The following is a 21,199-nucleotide window of genomic DNA, read 5'->3' on the forward strand; positions in this document are numbered from 1 at the left end:
AGGACACAAACAAATGGAAGAACATACCATGCTCATGGATAGGAAGAATCAATATCGTGAAAATGGCCATACTGCCCAAGGTTATTTATAGATTCAGTGCCATCCCCATCAAGCTACCAATGAGTTTCTTAATCATCATTGAATGTAGGACTCTGACTATCCCAGAGGAGGCACATTATAAATATTTGACGATTTGGTGAACTAAACTAGACCAAACCATCCCATTAGATGGGCACATTGTTTGAGATCTAGGAATTGTGTTGTGAGATTGGTGGTTGATATAGATCACCTTTCAGTCCTGTTATATTCCATTGCAGATCAGCTGCTGAGAATGAGAGAGGAGAAACACAGATACAAGAGCGATGAAATGAGTTTTCTTGGCCCTTTTGTGTTGGCTCAATTAACCTCCATTCCTTAGGGACTCCAGAGGTCTATAGTGCAGTAAATTTCGTTATGATGATTCTGAGTTAACAAAAAAGGGTAAAATTTTGTTCTGTATGCTCTGTTGCTAAGAGAAAATTTGAGAAATCCATTTAAGATAGTGCTGTAGTTTTGATATTTGTCCCCCAAACCTCATGTTGAAATTTGATCTCCAGTGTTGGACGTGGGGCCTAATGGGAGGTGTTTGGGACATGGTAGGGGATGAATCCCTCATGAATAGGTGAATGCCCTCCCTATGGGGCAAGGAAAGGTGAGTGAGTTCTCTATTTGTTCCCAGGAGCTGGTTGTTAAAAAGAGCCTGGCACCTGCCTTCCTTCCCTCTTTCTTTTCCTCTCCGTCACACCTTTCTCTCTGTGTGTCTCCTTCTCTCTGTGTGTCTCTCTCTCTCTCTCTCTCTCTCGTTCTCTCTCTCTCTCTCCCTTCCTTCCTCCCTCTGGCTTCTTCTCCTTTGCCATGCGATCACTACACTTACCAGCGTCCCTTTGCCTTACACCCTAAGTGGAAGTAGTCTGACCCCTCACCGGAAACCAAGCAGATACTGGCACCATACTTCTTATACAGCCTGCAGACGTGGGAGCCAAATAAAGCACCTTTCTTTATCAATTACTCAACCTTGGATATTCCTTGATAGCAACACAAATGGACTAAAACAGGATTCCAATAAAAGTGGTCATTGTAATGTGAGAGATATACTTTTGTTAACTCAAAATCTGCTACTTCCTGTGGTCAGATAAGCAAATTGTTGCTGTAAATAGTGTGACTATTATATAAAGAACTCATTTTTTTTTTCTGCTCGTAACATTTCTACATGAGCATTAGGGAATAATCATAGCCAGACACAGTACAAAAGTGCTAGAAAATTTCAGACCTGAGACACGAGTGGGTAAAAGAATCTCAACTTCACTGGTAGATACACTAAGTTAGAGTGGTTAAGTGATAAAGTCATACAACAACACATCATTAATAACAGAAGGAAACTTCCTGGTCTTTCTGAATCTACTGACAGCGTCTGGGTCTCCCTTGCCAAAAATTGCTTTATGATCCCCTTATAAAAGGCAGAAATAGATTTTAGAGCAGAGATTGGCCAACTTTTGTAAAGAACCAGATAGTAAATATTTTAGACTTTGCGGGCCATGTAGACTGGCTGCAACTGTTCAACTCCATCTTAACAGTGCACAAATAGCCACAGGCAGGGCTTAAACAAATGGGTATTCCAATAAAACTTTATTTAAAACAACAAATATGGGCCACACTTTGATTTAGAGAATCACCCGGGTTTTTTAAATGAGTGCTGTTTCTCATGATCAGCAAGAAGTGTGTTATATCTCGCAATACAAACTGCCTTACAGAAGGTAACTGTCCTAGGACACAATCCACCAGTAGTCTGCCTGGTCGTATTCTCCTTCTTTTTTTCTTTCCCTCTCCCTGCCTTTTAGGAACCACTTACCCTCTACCTGTAGTTTAGACCTGGCTCAGTATTGAAGCTAATTCTTTACAAAGCAGGATATATGTAAGGAGCATCAGGTCAGCCATGCTGCGTGTTCTCCTTTTGGTGTATATCCAATTTCAGGTCCTAGGCCCCTACCCTGTCCCTACCTTGGAGCCTTCCTGGTACCCCCGTTACTCCAAGACTGAAATTCTGCCTCTCCCCCTAACCCCAGTCATTTCAGGGACTGTGTCCTCATATGATGCTAGGCAATGTACAGAAACAAAAATTTCCCTGACTTTTGTTACTGTGTACTTAATCTGTACTGGACAATGGTATATGTTCATGGATAAAAGTATATTATAACACTCTCTACAAAAAAAAAAAAATTGGTCTTCTAACAGAAACAAGACTTCAGTACATTAAACTTAACAACTGTGATTTACTGTAAATTATATTGAGTATAATTAAATGTTAAAATATATAATTCAGGCATTAATTGCCTAGGTAGAAGATTATATCTACCAGACACATGTGCTAAGCCTTGAAGGCTATACAGAATTTGCCTAGGTAGGCCAGGATGGTAGCTCATGCCTGTAATCCCATAATCTCAGTAGTTTGGGAGGCCAAGGTGGGAGGATCGCTGGAGCCCAGGAGTTCAAGACCAGCCTGGTTAACATAACGAGACCCCATCTCTACCAAAAAAAAAAAAAGAATTTGGTTATGTAGAAACCAAGAATGGAAGGCATTCCAGGTGAGGGTGTTACTGTTGTTATGAGGGAAGCAGCTAGTGTGGGTTGCAGAGAAATGGGAGAGAAGGTCAGACAGGTGAAGGCACCAGATTGAGAAGGACCTGAAAAGCCACACTGAGGTTGTGGACTTTTATCAAGAGGACAGCAGAGAACATCTCATGGTACTTTATGTAGGTTAGTGAAAAGTATGTTGTGATAGAAGAATGATGGACTAAAACCCAGAAGTTAAAGGTTCCTGTTTCAATCCTGCCATTTATTGACTATGAGACCTCAGAGTCATCATATAAAATCCTCAAGCCTATGTATTTGACAAATGACAAGTACATAGCGCAGAGATGTGATGAGGATAAAGTGAGAAAATAGTTGTGAAAAATGTTTTGAAAGTCATACATAAGGTTCTCCACAAATGTAAGAAATTGCAGTGATACTATAACAGTGGTGATGCAGGAAAATTATGCTCGCAGGCATAAGCAAAATGAATTGTAATGGGCAAAGCTAAACAGCAGAGACAGCTTGTTTCAGTAGCACAGTGGGGTGGTTTGAATGTATGTGTTTCTCCAAAATTCATTATGTTGGAACCTAATCCCCACGGTGATGATATTAGAAGGTGGGGCCTTTGGGAGGTGGGTCTGCCCTTTTGAATGAGATTTATGCCCTTTTGGCCTAGAGCTCCTTTGCCCTTCCATCTCTTCCGTTCTGTGAGGACACCACATTTGTCCCTTCTTTGCCCTTTTGCCATATGAGAAGGCAGCAAGAAGGCGTCATTTGTGAGGAAGAGGGCTCTCGCCAGACACTGAATATTCTGGCACCTTGGTCTTAGACTTCCCAGCCTCTATGACCATAAGAAATAAATGTTTATTGTTTATAAATTACACAGTCTAAGGTATTTTGTTTTAGCAGCCTGAATGGACTAAGATACATGTGAATGAATGGAAAAGGGCCTCTACCATGCCATGTATGGATTACCAACTGAGGAATAACTCAAACACAATAAGAAATCCACAGTAAAACTGTATTGAACATATATCCTGATGCTTCTTAGCTGATACAAATACCACCTCATGATCATCATTGTAAACATCCTTTCTAAATGTACTATATGGTATCTTCTGAATAAAGGGAAGCTTGCCTTTTTGCAAACTCAGCCAGGGGTAAGGTGTATAGCAGAATGCAGGAGCTCATTTTCATCTTCATTGCTTCCATTACTACCCCTGCATAACTCTGTGGTTTATCACTGGATGTCTTATTACAGCTCTCCAGGACTCAGTTCCTTTATGATGATGGACAAACAACTAATGGGGTAAAACTCTGAGCAAGTATGACTGCTTAGCAATTAAAACTTTTGTTTGGAAAAAGAAAAGCATGTCTTTATGTTTGCCCCTGCACTATGGATTTTCTGCTTGTTATTTCCTTGTGTCTTTTATCTTCCCATTAAAGCATGAAAATAGTTCATGTCTCTCCCCATCTGTTCACCACATTAATTGCCCCGGGCAGGAAGAACTTTCTTCAGTATAGGTCTTCTTCCTCTTTGTGGTTTTAAGTCCATTACATACACCAGCTGCTTTACTGTTTGACATCTTAATCTTCTTATTGATTTTGGGGTACGTCCTTGGTGCCAGCTAAGCAGGTTAGGTATGGTGACTGAGGTGACCCTTAGCTCCTTTGATAAAAAGCATGCAGGGCTTTTTCTGCATGTAATGAACCATGGGTGGTGATTTGGCCCTTTCAAGTTGAAAAGCAGGTATATATCAATTTTTCTATTAAACAGCATGTACTGAGCACTGCTGTCTGTCTGTGGTGGCCCCGGTGGGGGACACAAAGACACAGGTCATTGTCATTGTTCCTACTCAAAAAGTAGTGGTGTGTTAGAAAAGACGAAATGGAGTCAGAAGGTCTAGTTATGCAGCTAATTTGCCTCATAGCCTTGCTTTAGCTTCTTTTTCTAGAAAATGAAGGGATTGAACCTGAACAATGGTTTTCAAGCAGTGTTTCTGAAAGATTCTTGGCACTTAGGACCTGTCACCGAGGGCTGAGCTTAGGCTCCGAAGGTCTTCAGAGTGCTGCAAGTCTCTCTCTTGTATATATTAGGTTTCTACATAAAATTTCAAATAAAGGTCTTCAGAGCTGAAAGTATTTGCAAGCAGGTGGACTAAATGGGTTCCAGCATTTCTTTCAATTCTCATTTTCTGTGAGCCTACAACTACAACAAAATATAACAACATAAATAAGTTCATGCAAGATTTTGTGACAGAATTCAGTATCAGTTGTTCAACAAGTACTGACTAAATTGCTTGTCGATTGGAGAATGTCATCGCTTCTGAACATCATAGCTGTCTTCAGGTAGGTACCTTATGGACTTGGACCACCATATATATGTGGAATTTAATATGGTTGGTTGTCCTGGAAAATGTAGAAAAGTAAAAAACAAAACAAAAAAATGAAAAAGAAAAAATTGTTAACAAACACTTTACCTAAAGGGAATCACTCTTACACTTCTTCTGATTTATTTTCCTTCTAGGCTACGTTCTTGAACATCATGATATTTTAACATAGTTTTGAAATACACACACACACACAGACACACACACACACACACTGAGTTTATCCTGACTTTCTGTTTAACCCTAGAATATAGATTTTTTTCTAAGTGCCCCAAGAGAAGAGGCAGTATCTATTGTCCAGCAATACATATCCAACACATTGCTCAATGCCTGGACAATGATAGGTGCTCAATAAGTATTCACTAATGAAATTACTTGTTAAATAAATATCATGCAAATATTAACAATGTATGTTTCTGCCTGTTCTCTAATATTAAAAGCTTCTGTTGCTTATCTTCTAAAGCTGACTGTAGGCATGTGTAACCCAGCAGCTCCACTCCTGTGAATACCCAGCAGAAATGCATGCATTTATTCACTGAAAGACATGCTGTGGAGTGTTATAAGACCAACACTAATAATAGAAAGAACGAGAAACTACCCAAATGCCTATCAACCTAAGTTGAGATAAATATGTGGATTCTCACAAAGAATGTAAAGCAGCAATGGTAATGAGCAATCCATAACCATACACAAGCCAGATACAAAAGAGTGCATGCTACCTGATTCCATTTCCATTTTCATAAAGTACAGGAAAAGCCAAGTCAGGATAGGGAGCATGAGAAGACTTCTAGATGCTGCTGTTGGATTTCTTGATCTGGATGCTGGTGTCCATTTTTCAAAAACTCATCAAGTGTTAAAATGTGGCTGTTCTTTGACCTAGCAATTTACGTATTCAGACTTTATATTCGAGCAGCTATAAAATGGACCTTCCAATGATTAAGTCACTGAAGAACGTGTGTTGTGTATATACTATGCACCATGAAGAAATACCTAAGGATGTACAAAAAATATTAGTGAATAATAGTGTTTATTGCAGTTGTAATAAGTTACAAACACAGAGAAAAATGAAAGCCAACTCCACTCTCCCATGGTAGGAGCATATGTACAGTAATTCCGCCTTCCTGCTCCTTACCCCTTTGTGTTTCTGCTCTCCTACTCATCCCCAGGCAACCACTAATCTGCTTCCTGTCACCATAGATTAGTTTACATTTTCTAGAATTTTATATAATGGAATCATACAGTATGTTCTCTTTTTTATCTACCTTTTTAAACTCAACATAATTATTCTGATTAACTCAGATTCCTCTATGTTATAGCATGTACAAATGCTCTAACATTCCTTTTTATTGCCAAGTTAATTCCTTTTTATCACCAAGTAGTATTCCATTGTTTGGTTATACCACAGTTTGTTTATCCCCTCTTGATGGACATTTGGATTGTTTCCTATTTGGGGCTTCTGTGAATATTCTAGATGTCTTTCATCTTGGTTGGGCATGTTTTCATTTCTCTTGGGTAAATACCTAGGAGTGAAATGGCTGGATCCTAAGGTAGATGTATGCTTAACTTTTTAAGCAATGACCCAAGTGTTTTCCAAAGTTGCATTCCCATCACAGTATATGAGGTCCCTTTTGCCACATCCTTGCCAACAGTTAGCCCACAGTGTCTTTGTAGTTTTAGCTAATGTAATAGGTGCTTAGCACTATTTAAAACATGTATCTTTCTTTTTTTTTTTTTTTTTTGAGATGGAGTCTCACTCTGTCACCCAGGCTGGAGTGCAGTGGCACGATCTCAGCTCACTGCAAACTCTGCCTCCTGGTTTCAAGAGATTCTCCTGCCTCAGCCTCCCAAGTAGTTGGGATTACAGGTGTCTGCCACCAGGCCCAGCTAATTTTTGTATTTTTAGTAGAGATGGGGTTTCACCATATTGGCCAGGCTGATCTCGAACTCCTGACCTTATGATCTGCCAGCCTCAGCGTCCCTAAGTGCTGGGATTATAGGCTTAAAACATGCATCTTTCTTAATAACTAGTTTTACATAACATTTTTTTCATGTGCTTATTTACCATTTGTATATCTACTTTGTGAAATGTTCATATCTTTTCTCAGTTTTTAATTAGATGATTTGTTTACTTACATTAACTTGGGTGAGTTTTAAAATACATTTTGGATTCAAATGCTGTGTTAGGTATAGAATTTATCAATATCTTCTCCAAGTCTATAACTTATAATTTCAGTCTCTTAAAAGTATCTTTGGAAGGGAAGATTTTTACATTTTTATTTTATTTTATTTTTAGAGACAAGGCCTTGCTATATTGCCCAGGCTGAACTCCTGGGCTCAAGAGATCCACCTGCCTCAGTCTCCTGAGTAGCTGGGGCTATAGACATGCATCGCTGTGCATAGGAATATACAGTTTTTTTTTTTAACCATCATTTGTTGAAAAGTCTAACATTTCTTCACTAAATTGCCTTTACATCTTTGGTCAAAAATCAGGTGTCAGTATATACATGAGCTGGACTCTGTATTGTTTATCTTTCTTGTCTTCTGATTTGTCTTTTATCTAGTTATTTTTATACCACACTGTATTACTTGATTACGGCGCCTTTATAAGACTTAAAGTCAGATAGTGTTATTTCCCCAGTTTTGTTCATCTTTTAAAAACCTGTTTTGGCAACTTCAGATACTTTGCAGTTTCATATGAATTTGAGAATCAGTCAACTTCAACAAAACTGCCTGATGAGAATTTGATTGGGATTGTGTTGAATCTATAAGTCAATTTGGGGAGAATTAATAACAATATTGAGTCTTCCAACCCATGTATATGGTATATCTCTCCAATTATTTAGGTTATTTTTTATTTCTCTTATAATTGTTTTGTAGTTTTCAGCATACAGATCTTTCACATCTTTTGTCAGATTTATCCCTAAGTATGTTCTATTTTACAAATGGTGTCATTTTTGTAATTTCTATTTTCAGTTGTTTGTTATGTAGAAAGACAGTTGATTTCTATATATTGATGTATCCTGCAATCTCTCTGGACTCACTAGATCTAGTAGGCTCCATCATTTTTAATAATAGCTTTATTGAGATATAATTCACATACCAAAAAATTCACCCTTTTAAAGTATACAACTCAGTGTTTTTTACTATATTCACAGTGTCATGCAACCATCACCACTATCCACTTTTAGAGTTTTCATCACCCTTGAAACAAATTGATACTCAGTATCACCCTTGAAACAAATTGATACTCAGTAGCAATCACTCCGTGTTCCTCCTCTCTGATAGACCCTGGCAATCACTGACCTCTCTTCTGTCCCCTGGTTTTGCCTTATCAGACTATCAGAATAAATGGAATTACTCTGGCTTCTTTCACATAGCGTAATGTGAAGGTTCATCCATATTATAGCATGAATAAGTACTTCATTCCTCTTATGACTAAATAATATTTTCCATTGTGTGGATCTGTATAACATCTTGTTAATTTATCAGTTGATGGATATTTATTTAGGTTCTTCCCACTTATCAACAGTGATAGATAACACTGCTATGAACATTGTGTGGTGATTCCATAAATTTTTAAACTCTGTTTGTTATAATAAAAATATTATTTTTGTAAAAAGGGAAAATAGTGAAACAAAGCTTAGAGAAAAATGATTAAAGAGTCAACCAAGAATGGTTAAAGAGCCAGGATTTGATAGGGTAAAGGAAAGGCATAGAGTAGGACAAAGGTAACCACCAGGTTGAAAGCCTTAGTGGTACTAGAAACTGGGAAACGGTGGGGGTATTGATTAATTCGTTTTCATGTGACAATTATGTATGATGTGGCTTCAAGTGAAAATGTTTCAGTAGACAACTGGAACATAAGTAGAAGACTAGAGCTGAAAATATAGGATTAGAAATTAGTATAGTGGTACTATTAAAGCCAAGGGAACTGATTTTCTGCTAAGCACAAACAGGAATTTAAGCAAGATACACCCTCTGTTCCACCTCCAATTTAATTCATAGAGTAGAGTCCTGTTGTGTTTAAGGGCATGTTTTCAACAATTCATTGCATTTGTATGCATATTGTGATATAGTAGACTTTAACGTGTCTACAAACTATGGATTTTAAAAGAAATAAAATGCCTTACCCTATATTCACATGATTGTATCCTTAAAGATACAGTGGGAGTACGGGAAAAAATCGTAAAAGCTCCCGTTAAGTCTTATCTGACCAAATGCCATAAAGCAATACATCTTGGGGGTATTTGTCAAGTCAGAGCTTTCATCAAAAACAGATAAGACATCTAAAGCTGGAGCCACCTGGATTTGCATAAACCATTTAAGGATTCTGTTTAGGAACAATGAAATATTACAGAACTTAGAAGCTTTCATTTTGTGAGATGTCTATGGGAAGATAATTTGAGAGGTTATTTTTATTTCCTTGGGGAAACAAGAAAGAGATTAGCATGCTCTGTAGTGCTACAGACTCATTAAATACCAGCTCACATCTCTATCAGTAAAAGCTAAGTTTTTTGAGTAGTGGAATTGCTCTCTTTGAACAAAAGTATCAGACAAACCATTTGTCTAGAACTCACAGTTGCACAAGTGTGCAGTCTCTCAGGACAGTGGCAGCAAAGTACTAATTGAAGGTCACACACCACATGCTTAGAGTAGAAAGTACGACCATGTCCAGATTAGTCTGTTAACTACTCCCACATCCACAAATGCTCATTGTTGATAGTAGATGCAGCTTTTGAAACAACAGTCTAAACAACCATACAGGGAAAAATGGATTGGTTTGGCTATAGAAAATTTAAAACTTTTATGATCTCATTCACACAGGAAAAGACAAACTACATGCATCTATATCTGTGTAGATGCACCTACAAGACAAGGGTTGGGAAGGAGGAATTCAAGAGGGCATGCTTTCTCTGGCCAGAGTTCTAAGACAAGAACATATTTTCCGACTGTGGGTTTGCCCTGCCCACCATCTGTGCATGAATCTGGGCCTCCACCACAGCCTGAGTTATCTGGGCTGGGTAGCTGGTGGCTGTTAAGAACTGAATTGTGTCCTTGAAAAATGCTATGTTGGAATCTTAATCCCCAGGACCTCAGAATGTGACCTTACTTAATAAAAACAGGGTCTTTACAAAGGTGATGCAGTTACAGTAAGGTCATTAGGGTGGGCCCTAATCCAGCATGACTGATGTCCTTAAAAGGGGGACTTTGGAGAGAAAAACATGCTCAAGGAAGAGGATGTGAAGGCTATGTGAAGAGATTGGAATGATGTGTCTACAAGCCAAAGAACACCAAAGATCGTCAGCCACCACCTGAAGCTGGAAGAGGAAAGGAAAGCTCTTCCCCTTCCCCTAGGGCCTTCAGAGGGAATATAGCCCTTGATCTCAGACTTCCCCTCTAATAACTGAGGGAGAATCAACGTCTTTTGTTTAAGCCTCCCATGTTGTGGTACTTTATTGTGGCAGCCTGAGCAAACACGGTGGCTAAGGAAACTAATTTCAGTCAGAGACGACATTCAAAATTCAGCACTGAATATTGGCAGGACTAGGCACTAACCAGTCAGAAGAGATGTCAGCCTTGAACTACTCACACAGGTGGGCCACTGTGGGGCAGAGATGACATATGGGAACCAGGAGTCACCTAGGACGATGGCTCAATGACATGAGAAAACAGGGTGGAGGGAAAGAAACTAAAGAATGCTCAATACCTTGAAAATGGGCAGCAAAAGAAAGATTAATTTAGATGCAACCAATAAAAATATTTTCAAAGACTGAAAAAAAAAAACTTTTGTGCTGCAAAATATGCCATGAGAAAATTAAAAAGCAAACAGAAAAAAATATATTTGCAATGTGTTACAAATGCTTATATTTTAAATATGTTAAAAATGCATAACTTCAGACCATTTCCCACCAATCAGATGGGGAGGGATGTGTTGTTGGTGAAGATTCAGGGAAATCTCATGCATCACTTTTTGGAGTATGAATTGCTATAACCCCGTTGAAATGTAATTTAGCAATGTATATTAACATTTCAATTCACACTGACCCAGCAATCTCATAATTTAGAATTTATGCTATAGAAATAAAAGCATCGGTGCTTAAGATGTATGAATATCTTTATTTATTTTAACATTGCTTATAGTGATATAAAAGAAAAAACCTGGAATAGCTGAAATGTCTATTAATAGGGGGAAAGGTTGAAAGAATGAGTTAAATTTAAATATGTGGCCTGGAGGGATATCTACAATATATATAATAAAATGAAGAAAGCAAATTATAGAATCAGTTATAGATTATAATTCCTTTTTATTAAAATGAAACCAATATGCATTAATATCTTTGTGTAAATAAATACATAGTTTAAAGAGACCCAGGCATGAGCCATGATGAGTATGATTAATGTAGTTTTTTATAGATTAAATTCACTTGTATGCATTTAAGTCCTATAAAAGATTAGTAAGAAAGATGGACCTTGGGTGCAAAGAATTGGGTTGATTTTGATTTGATTTTAATCAAAATTTTGATTCATTACTCACTAGCTTGTCATTAAATGCAGCTTCACATTATCACTTTTTTTGACTATCTATTATTGATTGTATTCATATAAAATGTTTAATCATTTGCCTGTTGCTGAACATTTTAAATGGTTTCACAGTATTTAGTTTTAGAAAGAATGCCATGTAACCATATTTTTGTTTCCTTTCTAAGTATTTTCCTAGCAGAAATTCCTAGAACTGAAATATCTAGGTTAAAAATATTACATACACACACACACACACACACACACACACACACACACACACACACGTAGATAGAGCGATGGATGAATCAGTCAGTAGATATAAATATGGGCATATATGTGTAGTATGTATAAATATAGGAGATATGTATAGATATCTTATAACCTAGCAATGTATACTTTCATATATTATAAATGTTATATCTATAACATGAAGATATGTTATATGTATTGTATAATCTAGTTATCTAGTGCTATATAACAACTACCTCTGAACTAATTATTTATCCATCCAGATATATAAATGTCTTTTAATCCAGCAGTCTACATAATTTTCTAGTTATCCAGTGCTACATAACAAACTGCCCCAAAACTGAGTACTTAAAACAACAACCACATTTAATTTACTCACGAATCTGCAGTCTGGATATGACTCAGTCATGACAACTTATGTCTACTCCAATTGACATTGGCTGGGGAGGCTTGAAGACTGCAGGCTGCAATCTTCTGAAGGCTCTTTCACTCACATGTGTGTTGCCAGTGCTGGGAAGAGTCAAAGATCAGGGGGCTAGAACAGCTAGGACAGCTGGCATCCCTCTGGCATCTTTCTCTATATGTGGTCTCTCTACATGTTGGCTTCAGGGTAGCTGGACTTCTTACATGGCCACTTAGGGCTCCAAAGCCTTGTGTCCCAGTAGAGCTGCAGGTGAAAGCATTGTCCTCTTTTCTAACTTAGCCTTGGAAACCATGCAGCATCCCTTCCACTACAGTCACAGGCCCACCCAGGTGGAGCAGGTCACATAGACTCCCACCTGTCAATGGAGCAGCATCAACAACTCATTGTAAGAACATGGAAAGGATGGATATAGCGGTGCAGCCGTTTCTGGAAAATACAATCTGCCACGTTATTTTAGGACTTTTGATACATATTGCCAAATAGCCACTCCAGATATTGTACAGTGATGAAAGTGATTCTTCCTGACACTGCTAAAGAAGGATATTATTCTATCTTTGCCAATCTGATTTTTTTTAAAGACGGTATTTCATTTTGTAAATTTACTTTTTTGGTTGCTACTGATGTTGAAAATATCTATACCTGTGGCCAGGCACGGTGGCTTAAGCCTGTAATCCCAGCACTTTGGGAGGCCAAGGCGGGTGGATCATGAGGTCAGGAGATCAAGACCATCCTGGCTAACACAGTGAAACCCCATCTCTACTAAAAATACAAAAAAATTAGCTGGGCATGGTGGCGGGCACCTGTAATCCCAGCTACCCAGGAGACTGAGGCAGGAGAATGGCGTGAACCCGGGAGGCGGAGCTTGCAGTGAGCCAACATCGCGCCACTGCACTCCAGCCTGGGCAACAGAGCAAGACTCCGTCTCAAAAAAAAAAAGAAAGAAAATATCTGTACCTGTGTACTGGCCATTTTTATTTCTTTTGTGAGCTGCCCGTTTACATCCTTCCTGAAATTTGTAGTTAGGGTTTTAAAGATCAGTTAGTTCAAAGTCCCTCCTTTCACTGATTAGGAAACGGAGTCACCAAAAGCACCAAGTTCAGAGTTTTTTAAACTTACATAAAAATTACATCAGCACTTCAGGTGGGGTGTAGTGGCTTGTGCCTGTAATCCCAGCACTTTGGGAGGCCGAAGCGGGCAGGTCACTTGAGGTCAGGAATTGGAGACCTGCCTGGCCAACATGGTGAAACTACGTCTCTACTAAAAATACAAAAATTAGCTGGGTATGGTGGTACGTGCCTGTAATCTCAGCTACTCAGGAGGCTGAGGCAGGAGAATCACTTGAACCCGGGAGGCAGAGGTTGCAGTGAGCCAAGATGGTGCCACTGCACTCCCGCCTGCACGACAGGCTCAAAAAATGATAATAATAAATATTATTTAATAATAATATAGAACTTAGAAACTTTCATTTTGTGAGATGTCTATGGGAAGATAATTTGAGAGGTTATTTTTATTTCCTTGGGGAAATAAGAAAGAGATTAGCATGGCCTTATGAAGTGGGTGTCATCATGCTCCATTTGCAGATGTGGAGACTGGCCTTTAATGTCAGAGTACATGTTGACATGTTTCATCTAAGAATGTTTCCATCCGAGAATGATACAGAGAGCCATCAAAACTTCCCTCTCCCCTAAGTTTAGCTGAATTGAGATGACCTAGATGTCATCTCATTGCATTTAATAAGCAGGACTGAACCTGGATTCAGGTTGTCTTTGCACCTTAAAAACAAGTGTCTAAATCTAGAAATAGGATAGATATTGTCAAGTTAAATCAACCTTTGTGATAACAAAGTTAGCCATCTTCAGAGTCAGTGAGCGTTCAGCGTCCCCATGTCCTGGGACCCCCGCTCCCACCCCCTGCCCCAGACTCTTACGTGTTAACAACACCAGACTAACGCAAAAAGCTTTATCTTATAATTACCTCAAAATTATAGACTTGTAGAATATGCACACTTTAGATAGTACCAATGAACATCTGTTCTGCTGTTTGGGTGTGAAATGAATGAGATGAAAGTCAGGAGGAATGATTAAACCTATGACAGGTTTTTTTAACAGGACTTTTAAAAGGCCATTAAATTCCAGATATTTTAATTTCAATTATTCTTTTTCTTATTCATCCATCTGATATGCTCCAGACACATACTAGACACTGATAATACAGAGCTGTAAGACATAGTATTCATTTATTAGATGTGTATACTTTTCCTTGTCCCAAAAGGCATATGAAATGGGTTATAAGAAATGGCATTATTCCCCACCTCAGGAAGTGGGGAAGATCAGGGAGGACGTGGACAAAAAACACTGTGATAGAGATATGCCAAAGGATTGCACTGTAGCATGTGGAGGTTAGGTAGGGGGATTCCTAACACAGACTGGGGAGGGGGAGTGGGGTACCGCAGAGAAATTCCTTAGAGGAACAAATTACACAAAACTCATCAACACTGTTTTGTGTATTGTACGTTTTTTCCTGATTTGCCTTTTTTTCTGGCATTAGGAGGCCAATTTAAGCAGAGCTCAGACACAGTTGCTCTTCTATTTAGCCAACTGCATGCCGGATCGTTTTCTTTTTCTTAAATACAGGGTCTCACTTTGTCATGCAGGCTGGAGTGCAGTAGTGTGATCATGACTCACTGCAGCCTCCAACTCCTGAGTTGAAGCGATCCTCCTGCCTCAGCCTCCCTAGTAGCTGGGACTACAAGCATGAGCCATCACACTTGGCTAATTTTTTTTGTGGAAACAGGATCTTGCTGTATTGCCCAGGCTTGTCTCAAACTCTACCTTAAGCAGTCCTCCCAAAGCACTAGGATTATAGGCATAGGCCACCACACCCATTTTGATCTTCAAAAAGGGGATTCTTAGGTTTGTCTTCTGTGACTTCAGGCCATTCCTTAAACTTATTTCAGAAACTTATTCTTATGTGTCTGGTGAGCTGTGCTGCCCCGCCCCACCAAGAGTTCCACTGTGCAGCTGTGATTAAGTCCATTCACACACCCACCAGGTTTGCAGATGCCCTGCCACGCTGTCAGCATGATGGATGGGCCTGCATTACGGTGGCTACAGTGGGGGAAAGCAGGAAAGGAGCTCAGAGCGTTATCAGCTGTTCAGCCTACAAAGTCCATGCTATAATAATTGCCGTTTTCTTTTGTGTTTCTGGTTGACGTATGGAAAAGGGCAGACTATAAAGTGCTTATGAAATTTTCCTTAGCTCTTCACTCCAGTGTGGTTACTCAGTACAGGGCTTGTGTGCTTTCTGGATCCATTAGTCCTCATTTCTAACTTGAGTGGATTTCTGTTTATTGCAACCAAAGGGCCTTGAGTAAAAGAAATTCTGAAAGCACAAGTTTATACATCTTTTTATCTGACGATCAATCAATGGTTCAGTTCTCCAAGATAAACTTTAATTTCTGAAATTCTGTTTCATTGAGTCTTATAGAAGTTTTCTGTGCTTGCTCAATTAATAAAAGTCACTGAGAGAATGAGTGAATAAAAGCAACTAAGGTGAATTACCGCTCCCAATTCCTCTGCCTCTAATTTTATCAAGGGACTTTTGTTTCTCTTTGGAAACCGGCATTTCTCTTATTCATTTAATAAGTGAATACATAACTAGAGACTGCTATGTTCCAGGCATGGTTAATAGATGCTAGGAATGTAAAGATAAGGAGGACATGGACCTTGCCCTCCAGGAGCTCATGGTTTAGTGGGGGAGACTGACAAATAAACCAGAGATTACAGTACAGGAAATGCAGTTTAAGGGTAACATTGGGTGCTGTGGAAACACACAGGTGCAATACCTGATCAGCCTTTGGAAGAGCTCTTGGAGGTGATCAGGTGATCAGGCGATCAAGGAAGGCTCCCTGTAGGAGACAGCACCTGAAATGAGTTTGGAAGGATGAGTAGGAGTGAGCCAGAGGGAGAAACTGAAGGGCGTGTTCTATGTACATGGCCTCACATGAGCAAAAATAGGAAGGTATAAGAAAGTCTGGTTCTTTCATGCCAAAATATAAAGTAAGTTTTGTTCCCCAAAATATATCAGAATAAAGAGAGTTGCCTTATATTTAGATTTTTAAAAATATTTTGTATTATAGGCTACTCTCTGATTTACTTTATTTTGAATGACAAAGTAAGAAACAATAGCCTGAAACTACCTCTGTCATTGCTAGTTTGTATGCCTATGAAGGTCATCATAAAAGGAAGCAAAGAAATTCAGTACAAATTTAGTGGACTATTGGGGTGGGGGATGACTTCACAATTGCAAATCTTGAATATCATTGCCAATAAACCTTCTAAAAATCACTTGAAAATGAAATAGAATTAGTGGTTACTTTGTGGATATCATGAGTATACAGCCACAGGATGAACGGAAAAATAAAACTGTCCTTATTTTAAGCAAATGGGTATTTGTGGCTTGAGATAAAATTTCCAGTTATAGCATCATATACAGATGAAAAAAATGTTTCCAGTTTCACGTAGAGTAAAGCTATTTTCACTTCCTTCTCCTCTTCCAAATCCCCTAAATAATAAAGAGAATAAGATATAGACATGCAAGCTTTGGTGACACTAGGAGATGTGTAGCCCTGAACTAGGATTTATGAAGACTTAACAGTGGTGCAGGAATGGCGAGAAAGTGGTAAGGAACCTATGTTCCTGCAAGGATGAGCACCCAAAGAATCCCTGAAAAGCTCAGAAAAAGACGTCGGGGGTCACAGGAGGCAGAGGCGATGGGAGGTCAAGGATAGGGATTTTAGGAGAAAAATCTGTCCATGGAGCACTTGAACCCCATTTTCCTACTCCCATTCCAGATTGATAGGGAACTAAGCCTCCTCTGCCACCGCATAAAACCAGAAGTTCATCCTCTGGAAAAAGAAAATCAGAGGACCACCAGGCTCCGAGATAGCAGGCAAGGGAGGGTAGGAGCGAGGACCCTATGTGAAAACAAGAGTACGTGGAAGTTTGTACACTTCATGGTGACTACAGGCAGCCTGGTGCACCAGGTAAAGGGTAGAAGGATGCACCCCTAAAGCGCATGAACCACCCCAGAGAAAATCCTATAGATACTGTCATTTGAGAGTCCCAAGTTTGGAGAGGCTCCTGATGTCCCCCACTATTTTCCCTTTATCCTTTTCACTAATAGAACTTCCCCATGTTTTGGCAAAGAATATGGATGGCTGGGTAGAGTCTACCTCCCAGATTCCCCTACAGTGGGCTGTGTTCACCAGCTAAATTCTTAACAGTGGTGTGAGCAGTTTCTGTCTCACTCTCTTAAAAGAAATCAGCTTGTCCTTGCCTTTCTCTCGTTCCCTTCAAGAGTAGGCTGTGGATGTGGTGCCCATGAGGGAGCCTCAAGCATAGATCAAGATCAAGGCCTTAGGAGATGGTGATCGACCAAAGATCAAGGCCTTAGGGGATGGTGGAACAACAAAATAGGAAGAATAGAAAGAGTGGCAGCATCTACTTGTCCTGTGCCGCTCATCAACATAAGGAATGTTAGAAGAGAGAGAAATGAACTCCTAACTTGTTTAAGTCACTGTATTTTGGAGCCTCTTTTTTGTAGCAACTTAGTCTATAAACAAATACACTATATTAAAAAACAAAACACCTGGCTTTTTGCTCAAATATGTATTATAATTTTCTCCAAAATAGCACATTATCCAGTGTAAAATAGCATTGGATTTTTTTAAATGGCTTTCTTTTTTTTTAATTTTTGTGGATACATACCAGGTGTATGTATTTATGGGATACATAAGATGTTTTGACATGGGTGTGTAATGTGAAATAAGCATCATGGAGAATGAGGTACCTATCCCCTCAAGCATTTATCTTTGAGTTACAAACAATCCAATTACACTCTTTAAGTTATTTAAGAATGTACAATTAAGTTATTGATTGTGGTCACCCTATTGTACTTTCAAATAGTAGGTCTTATTCATTCTTTCTATTTTTTTTTTTTTTGTATCAATTAACCATCCCCCTCTCCCCCAAAGCCCCTTACTACCCTTCCTGGCCTCTGGAACCATGCTTCTGCTCTCTATGTCTGTGAGTTCAAAGATAGTATATATTTAAATTGATCAAAAAGTCTTCCAAAGACTTTTCTTTTTCTCTTTTGCTGGGAGACAGGAGGATTGTCTTACTGGGAAAATGGGAGACTACCTGAGATTCAGGACCACTTTGTATTGGTTTCTAGTCTAACATTCTGGGAACTTGAGAGGATTCTGAAGGCAGAAGTACAGAGTGTGAAATGTGGAGTATAGAGTGTGAAATAGGGAGTAGTCCTGGCTCCCGTTAAAATTTACATAATGGAGGTTCCCTAAAACCAGGAGGGGGTTCATATGCTGGCAATGATCTTATGGGCCTGATAATGATCCCCACAGTTTTGGTGTGAGCACCTGGATGACTTATGCTCCCATTTTGTGAAGTAATCATAAGGTGTTACATATTTAGGAAAGAACATGATGGGTTTGGTTTTAGACATACGGAGGTACCTGTGGACATCCAAGTAGAGGTCCAGGCTACAGATCCACAGCTTAGACTGGCTTTTGATGTAGATGTGTTTTTTATTCTGTTGCTAAAATTCAGCTAGTATATATGTCAGGGTGGCTGTATCAGGTGGTAAAATTCTGAAATACTCTGTACTCATTGGTAAATAGTCATTTCCTTCAGACTCCCAAATGCCTCCCATTTCCCACACACTAGCTGTTCTAACCCTTCTTGGAATACCCCCATACCACCCTACAGTCCATGACGAAAGGGTTCATACCTGGCCCAGAAGTGGCCCTCCAGGACCCTGCCCAGCCCTGTGGCTATCCTCTCTGCTCTGTTTGTTAAAGTTTTAAATAAAACTCCTGCTCACAAATCGTGAAGGTAGAACACATTTCCCACATAGCCATGCGTTTAGTCTGTTTCACGATCTCCCACAAATCCCATCCTAAGCTGCCCTTCCAGTCTAGCTGATCTCTCTCCTAAGTGTCCTCTGCTGCAGGCAGCATTAATCACCCTCTGCTCCCTGACTCCCTGCATTTTCTCACCTTCATTTATTTGTGCTCATTACTCAAAATTTTCTCTGATTTCCAAACGTTCTGTGTTTTATTCATCCTTCAAGGCCAACTCATTTTCCCTTCTACAAGAAAGCTGCCTTCATTTAGAAATGATAATTCCATCCTTGAAATAACCACCCCCTTCTCATGGAGTATATCACTTCCTATCTTATTTAATACATTAGGAATATATTATATTATCTTAGTATTTTCTCTAAAGTCTTTCTCATAGTGGATAAGTAATAAATAATTGTTGAATGAATCCAAGTATGAAATCTAAATCAAAAGACTCTACCAGTTACCATTGGTCTATGGTTGCTAGCAATTTTATCACTTCTTTAGAATGTCTGATCTCAGAATCCCTGAAAATCTCCCTGGCTCTGATACCTATACTATCTTTTGTCACATGCCAAAAAGAAAAACAAAACTAAACAACAGTAACCAAAAGCAAACAAATGCAGAAATGTTTACTGGTTTTCTGAACTAAAGCCTTTGGTACTTTCAGTTGTGTTTTGGTCATCTCTCTTTAATGTAAAATGGTAAAAGTGATTTTCCATTTCCTGCACTGACTTTAATTAATCTTCCAGAAACGCTGGAGCAGAGCTTTTCTAAGGAGTGTTGCGCTGTTTGCTCTACTGCAGCAAATCAAGCTCCTATTGTAACACTGGTAGCATAGGATGAGTCATTGCTTTGGCTGGGACAAAGTGTTTCCTGAAGTCAGATACAAGAGCAGAATACCTAATGGTGCCTTAGTACCTATATTCTGTCTCAAACACTCAGTCCCCTATTGCCCTTCATTGAAGTAAAGGAAAAATCAAACTTCCAATGTTTGGTTGAGGTAGCAGATAATTTGCACTCAAGGTCACTGGCATGTAAACAGATTTTATTTTCCTTGCAAACATTGAATTGCGTTTTCTCTCTCTTCTTTTACATAAGATTCAAGCAAAATGTAGACTATGTTATGTACCATGCCTAGTCTGTTTTATAAAGAAGCAATGTCTGGCATTTGCCCTAGGTAGATACTGATGGAGAGGAGGATGGACAGGAGGCATTGGCTACAGCCTGAAGGGTACCTAAAGCTGTGATTTCGAGCCCCAACCTACTGGCCTGCGCTCTCAGCCAGCTCTCTTGATATGCAGTGTGGTTCTCAGCGAATCTTTGTCAGATGTGAGGGAAGAGACACTTCTTGAGTTGCCATTTTTCTGTCCTCTGAAAGTAAAAAGTGCTGAATGGGACTAAAGCATCTCATCTCTGCCCACTCATCTTCCTCCTTTTTCGTTGATATCTTTTAATGAAAAGATTATATATCTTCACATGGGGACTTAGGTGGAAGGTGATTGCAAGTGAGGTTACTTGATGTGTCTGTAACTGCAGGGTTGGGAGGGATGCATGCAATGCACAGTCACGGGGCGGGCAGTTGAGCTGCTTCACACAAGGGTTCTCAGAGCAACTGTCAGGGCAGAATCCTGGACTGGATCCCCCATTGGCTGTTTTCTCCTTACTGGAATTAGAACTATGTCCAAAGCCAATCCAACAGTAACTGCACTCACCTGACTCATACTGTAGGAGCTTTTGGTCATAACATACCAAGTACCCTACTGAGCTTCTGCATGGGGCATGCACACTCCCATGGCGTGATGTCTGTGATGGAGGATAATTTACCAGATGGAAGAATCTCATGTTTAATCAGGAAACTGTAGGCTTCAGGCAGCCCAAAAGGTAAGTGTACAGAATATAAAGAAAAGGCCCTGTACTTGCCCTCTGAAATTGGGAAATGGGGGAAGAAACAGGCATCTGTTGTCACTCTAATGACATCAGAGTATGGCTTCCAGCTTCCTGCATTCATGGCAGCAGTTTTCTAAGACAGTGAATTCCCCAACATTGTTATTATTAGTTGTACTTAGGTACCGGTATTAGTGC

At 39.4% G+C, this 21,199-nt stretch overlaps 1 protein-coding gene and 1 long non-coding RNA gene across 2 annotated transcripts in view; one reads left to right on the forward strand and one right to left on the reverse strand.

Annotated features, from left to right (window-relative positions):
* Positions 1-21,199, forward strand: part of KIAA1211 (KIAA1211 ortholog) — a 166,796-nt gene that overhangs the window by 63,748 nt on the left and 81,849 nt on the right. The gene's annotated exons all lie outside the window — the stretch shown is intronic.
* On the reverse strand, positions 3,618-20,708 carry LOC105552702. Its single transcript, XR_001008059.1, has 2 exons — positions 20,633-20,708; positions 3,618-5,019 (listed from the first exon to the last, which is right to left on the reverse strand). It is a non-coding gene; the product is annotated as an uncharacterized LOC105552702 (long non-coding RNA).

This window comes from Mandrillus leucophaeus, unplaced genomic scaffold (assembly GCF_000951045.1).
Source record: "Mandrillus leucophaeus isolate KB7577 unplaced genomic scaffold, Mleu.le_1.0 Scaffold570, whole genome shotgun sequence".
NCBI lineage: Eukaryota > Metazoa > Chordata > Mammalia > Primates > Cercopithecidae > Mandrillus > Mandrillus leucophaeus.